Raw genomic sequence first — 6,004 nt, 5'->3', positions numbered from 1 at the left:
AAATGAAATTCTTATTTAAAATTGATATGTTTGTCTTGAACAACTTAATAAATATACAACTTAAAGTTTGAATATACACAAGTACATGTTCACACAATCACAAGTCAAAATTTAAAATTTATGACTTCATATATTCAAAATTAAGATTCATATCGTGATAGCAAGTTTAAATTTTTACAACTATATGTTTACTAATTCATAACTTTAGGTTCACACATTAACAAGTAATTGTCCATTGATAATGAAATTCTTTCATCATAATAGCAAGTTTAGATTTTTACAACTAGATGTTCTCAAATTCTCAACTTTAGGTTCACATATAATAAAATTGTTCATTAACAGCAAAACCTAAAATACTTTAATTATATAGCTAGATTCATACCAAGTATAGTATTTTTATTTTTGACACAACAAAATACATCAAATTATAATTAGATTCCTCATAGTTTAGCTTGTTACAGTTTCAATGTCCATTATGTTCTTCAGAATTCAAAATAATAATTGTTATTGCAGGCATGGGAACTGTCAACTGTGAGCCTGAGAGATAGATTAAAGCTAATAAATCCATTGTTTGATGACTTTTGTGCATATCCTTATAAATTTTCAAACATATGCAAGCAAGTCTCTTGATCATGTAAGATTGTTTAGCAAATCAATTAATCATATTTAAAGTCATTTTTATGGTCATAAATAAATAGACCTAGTAATTTAGGTAGGGTGAGTTTATTCAGGTTAGTTTAAGATACTCAAACATATAAAAAAAACTTATGTAGACAAGTTCATATACCCACATGATTGAGAACATTTATATGCCAAATAAAACAACAATCATGAGAAGTCATTTAGGGGGGAGCAGTACCTCTATTTGCATATAATAACTATCAATCATGAAATTTTTTCTTAAATTTTTGAACTTATTATAAGTCTTAATTAAGGTTTTAAAAATCAGATTGGACATTGAACTGCATAAGATAGTGGTTTAAAAGTCATTGATCAGAACATGGTTAAACTGTGATTGGACAATTGGATCAATATTTAAGACTACAGAGCTTTAATTATCTCTCATTCATAGTAGATACTAGATATAGACATATAATTGATGGAAACACAATCTAAATCATTTCATTGAGAATCTGTATTGATCATGGTACTTTCAAGATTCAAAAATGAAGGTTTTTTTACCGGAGGCAAAATAACACTTTCATTTGCAATCATAGAAATGATTTCTGAAATAGTTGGTCTATTGGGGACTCCTCCATGCACAAAAGACTTATTTGAATAAATTTAAGGAATTGTTGATTGGAACATGAATCATTCAATACTGGATCCATTAGCTCCAAACTAGCTCCTTTTTTCCACAAATCCCATGCCTGTAATACAACAACTTTTATGTTAAGAAAAGGAGATCATATAGATTTCATGCAGGCTGATTATCAAAGTATATAATAGAAAAGAAGCAGATATACATGTTACTTATAAGGATATATACTTAAGGCAATTGTAAATAAAAGCACTTACATATCCTACTAGAGTCATAGGTTTATTATCTTGATGAAATCGGCTATTGTTCCCTTTGCTACTTAAAATTTCAAGTATGATGACCCCAAAACTAAAAACATTTGATTTTCTAAAAAAATATTCCATCCATTGCGTACTCAGGAGACATATATCCACTGATAAGGAAAAAATGAGGAGCCATCTTATTGGAAATAAAACCTCATTGCTTGAAAAATAAAACTAATCACATGTATTTAGGTATTGCTTTTGAACTTACTAAGTCCCGACAATCTTGTTAGTGTTGGCAATGAGCTCATCCCGTTTAAAAATTCTTGCCATTCCAAAGTCAAAAATTTTAGGGACCATGTTTACATCAAGTAATATATACTAGCTTTCAGATCCCTATGTATTATTCTTAACCTTGAATGTTAATGAAGGTAAATAATTCCTTGTGATATCCCTTCAATAATCATTACTCGCTTGCTCCAATCTAACGTGCCTCTTTTCGATGCATCTTTAAATTAAAATTCCAACCATATAAAAATTGCGTAAGCGTGACATTATACCAAAAAAAATCAACTAGTAGTTTTAAGGTTCAGTATCAGAATAGATATAGGTGTTGAAGATTATAACTTAATTGTGTATTGTTAAAGTTTAAGAAGAGTAGCATGATAAAGGAATATATGCCAATGGTTATAGCTTTTAGGTTCCTATGAATGATTGCTTACCAAAAAAAAAGCAGTCCAAGCTTCTATTAGGCATGTATTCATAAACCAACATCTTCCTCTCAGAATTTAGACAGCGACTAAGCAAGCGAACTAGATTCATGTGCTATAGTCTTGCTATTAGTATTAGCTCATTTTTGAACTCTGTTAATCCTTGTCCTGAAGTTTGTGATAGCATCTTCATTGTAATTTCTGTCCCCTCAAAGAGTTTCCCCTAACCATGCATTTTGCCATCAGATAGAATAACAACTTAAAAATAGTAGAACAGTACTAATTAAAAAAGATATATTCTTTCCCTACCTTATAAACTGGACCAAAACCACCTTGTCCAAGCTTATTTTGTGCATGAAAGTTAGATGTAGCTTTAATAATAGATACAAGGCTAAAGATTTTCAAATTGTGAGGAAAGGCATTATCAAATTCAAGCTCATCTGCATTGCATAAATCATCAGTTGCTATCATCAGTTGCAGCACATGGTCCTCTGTTGTCCCTCTTTGTTTGTTATGTATGGAGAAAAACTATCAGCCAGTAATTCAGTTTCAAATTTTACATGAACACATGATCTGTGAAGTATCTAGTGGGAACATAGATTTTGAAAATTACCTCCTTTTCTTTTCCATCTCCTGTAGAAGATAATGATAATGACAGACAGTAACAACACAATGATATAAACCTTACTGCAATAATCCATTTCTTGGCGTTCCCTGCAACCGTCAAACGTCCATTAATTTAGTTTCATCATGTTTTTGAAGGGTAATTTGTTAGTCGTTGAGAGATAGTTCTTTAATTTAAAGCAGAAACAACTCCCAGAAAATGTCATGAATGAAACCAATTACTAAAAGTATTGTTAGTGAAATCGACCTCTATAAATACATATTCTCTTGGCGTTAGGTACGTGAAACATGAAAATGTACTTTTGGAGCCATTTTTGTTAATAAATAACAAACATATGTTGGAGAAACTTAGAAATGCAACTAATCCATCATGATATAAACATGTCCTGAATATATAAATTAAGCTGGTAAGTAAATCTGAACCAACAATGGCATGGGATTGAAAGCAGGTGTCCACTATCTTCGATAAAGCAAATCAAAAAATAAAAAGTTGGATATGATCAATTCACAGAACTTACTGTTTTGTGGACGTTGGATAAGATAATATCTTCCTACTGATGCCCTAGATGGATCTGTGTTAAACTGGACTTGATAGCCATACGTGAGGCAACCCATCTTTTCTCCATACTGGTAAGCTTAACAATCACAGTCATTCCAGCACCTTACTTTACAATTATCGGGTCCAATGCTTTTATTATAAAAGGAATCACCATTGACAAAGTTCCCAGTAATTAACTTAAATGTTGTATTGTAACTCCTACACTTTGGTTGTGTCCATTTTACACATCCGTCATCTGTGTTGTACCCATAACATAAATCTTGCAAGTTTAATCCCTCATTGTTCTCATCATATAGGTTTCCTTGTGATCCATCCGCCATAGCATGCTTGTATTATTAACATCAGGGACTTCTTTCAAGGAATAACTATATCTGTGGTGTTAGTGGATGTCAGATTATAAAAGCTCAACTCAGTGAAATTGGAGACCAATAAATGTTTAAATAAGTTGCTTTTCAAGACCCCACTAGCCCAAAACACCAAGCCTCGTCACCGAATGACTAGCTGGAGTACACTGGGGTCCCATTCTAGAGTGAAAGGTCCTGGAGATGGGTCATTTGAAGCTAGCCATGAGGTTAGAGACCAATTCTTTCCTCTTCTGTGATTCACACCAAGTTTCATGCCAGGCAAAAGAGTGTTAGTGGGATAATCAAAGCTCTCTTACAAGGTCCTTGCATCAGATCCATTGGAATTCTCTTCTCTTAGGACCAGATTCCCATTGTCCATCAGGACGGCACTAATATTCCGACTGCCACTGGTGGTGGTTTCCGCCATACATAGATGAATAAGGTTTGCATGGGTTCGATTAATCACCAACTTTCTGGTGCTGTCGATGGTGAGATTTGGGGTATCGTTAAGAGCAATAGGGGTGTCTCTGTTGGCTATCCAAACTGGGGTTGAAGGGTCCTTAGAATACCAGATGGCTAAATAAGAGTTGTTAGTGTCGGTGAGATTAAAGAATCCCAAAGTGAAATTGTTCTTGTTGGAAACCAGTTGGTCGGAGAAACTGAGTCTGTCTGATAGATTTAGAATACTATAGGTTTCTGCATTGGCACTGATGCAACAGAAGAATAGGAAAGAGATGATGAGTAGGATCAAAAAATGAAGATACATGAAAGGGCTTTCTCGGGTTCCTATTGATTTCACTAAATTCAATGAACAAACAATCAGCATAGGGTCATTCTGTACTTCATTAAAAGCATCGTGAATGTAACCACTTTTTCTGTCAATCAGGAATCTGATGGTTTTTATGGGGCCGAAAATGACAAGAAGTACATGCCTTTTTTTTTCCCGCCAAAGTACATGCTTTGAATGTGTCAAAAATGCTGTTAAGTTGACAAGTACTAATTTTTGGAGAGAATTTTAATTAAAGACTCTTAACCAAATTTATTTATATTTAAAGTTTTTAAATTTTTAAAATTTCACTGTCATTAACTTAAGATTAAATTTATAAGAGAAATGATAAAATTATCTCTCCTTTAAATTAATATCAAAATTTAACAATTTCACTTATTTATTTACTTATAAAATGTTGTTAATTGCACTACTTAACTTATTTTTATTTTAGTTGTTTAAATTATCTTAAAATAACATGTTAATTTATATACTATATGTTATTCATTTACTTATGATCTATTATTAATTTTCCTACTTCACTTATTTATTGCCTTATTTTACTTGTTTATTGTCAGACTTTTATTTAATTTTATTTTAAGAAAATAAATAAGTGAAGTAAGGCAATTAACATTATTCGATAAGTAAATGAATAAGTGAAATAAGACAATTAATAAGTGAAGTAGGGAAGTCCTAATATTAATTTAATGAAAGGTAATTTTTTTATTTTTTATAAATTTAATATCAAATCAATACCTCTAAACTGCAGTAAAATTTTAAAAATTTAAGGGCTTTAAATATAATTAAGTATGGTTAAGGGTCTTTTACTAAAATTCTCCCTAATTTCTTTCTCTTAACTCTTATCCTTGATGCATTTGGAACCAGAGGGTGTTTAGATTTTAGTTGAATATAATTAATTATATAAAAATTAATTAATATAATTGATTTTAAATATAATTAATTATATTATGTGATATATAATTAATTTATAAATTGATTAATAAGATTGATTTTAATCAAAATTAAAAAGTAAAATTGAAAATAAAAATTACAAAAAAAGATAAAATTATGGTTTTGTAAAAATATATCCAAACATCTTTCTTACATATTAAAATTAATTATAAATTCAAAAAAAATATAAACAACCATTATACATGTTAAGATTAATTATAAATTTAAAATTATAGTTATTTCATAAGCTATTATTACTTACTTTTTAATTTGTATTTTCAATTATAATTTTTCAGAAGTTTATCTAAAAATCATATAAATTATTTTACAAATCATATTATTAGGTTTATAATTAATTTTGACATGTATAGTAGTGTTTGGATATTTTTTTTAAAAAATATGGTTTTGGATTCAAACTTAATTTTGGCACAAATAATGAGTATAGGGATATTTTTTAAAAAATATAATTTTAAATATATAATTAATTTTACCATGCAATTGGATGAGATATATTTTTAAAAATTATAATTTTGATGAGATTATCCAA

The 6,004-nt window shown here is 29.8% G+C and overlaps 1 pseudogene; it reads right to left on the bottom strand.

Annotated features, from left to right (window-relative positions):
* Positions 1–1,122: 1,122 nt before the first annotated feature.
* On the bottom strand, positions 1,123–3,716 carry LOC129295459 (cysteine-rich receptor-like protein kinase 10; annotated as a pseudogene).
* Between the last annotated feature and the right edge of the window lie 2,288 nt (positions 3,717–6,004).

This window comes from Prosopis cineraria, unplaced genomic scaffold (genome assembly GCF_029017545.1).
Source record: "Prosopis cineraria cultivar Desert tree isolate PC_DT_omini unplaced genomic scaffold, ASM2901754v1 PC117, whole genome shotgun sequence".
Taxonomy (NCBI): domain Eukaryota; kingdom Viridiplantae; phylum Streptophyta; class Magnoliopsida; order Fabales; family Fabaceae; genus Prosopis; species Prosopis cineraria.
This window is presented reverse-complemented; position numbering and strand designations above follow the sequence as displayed.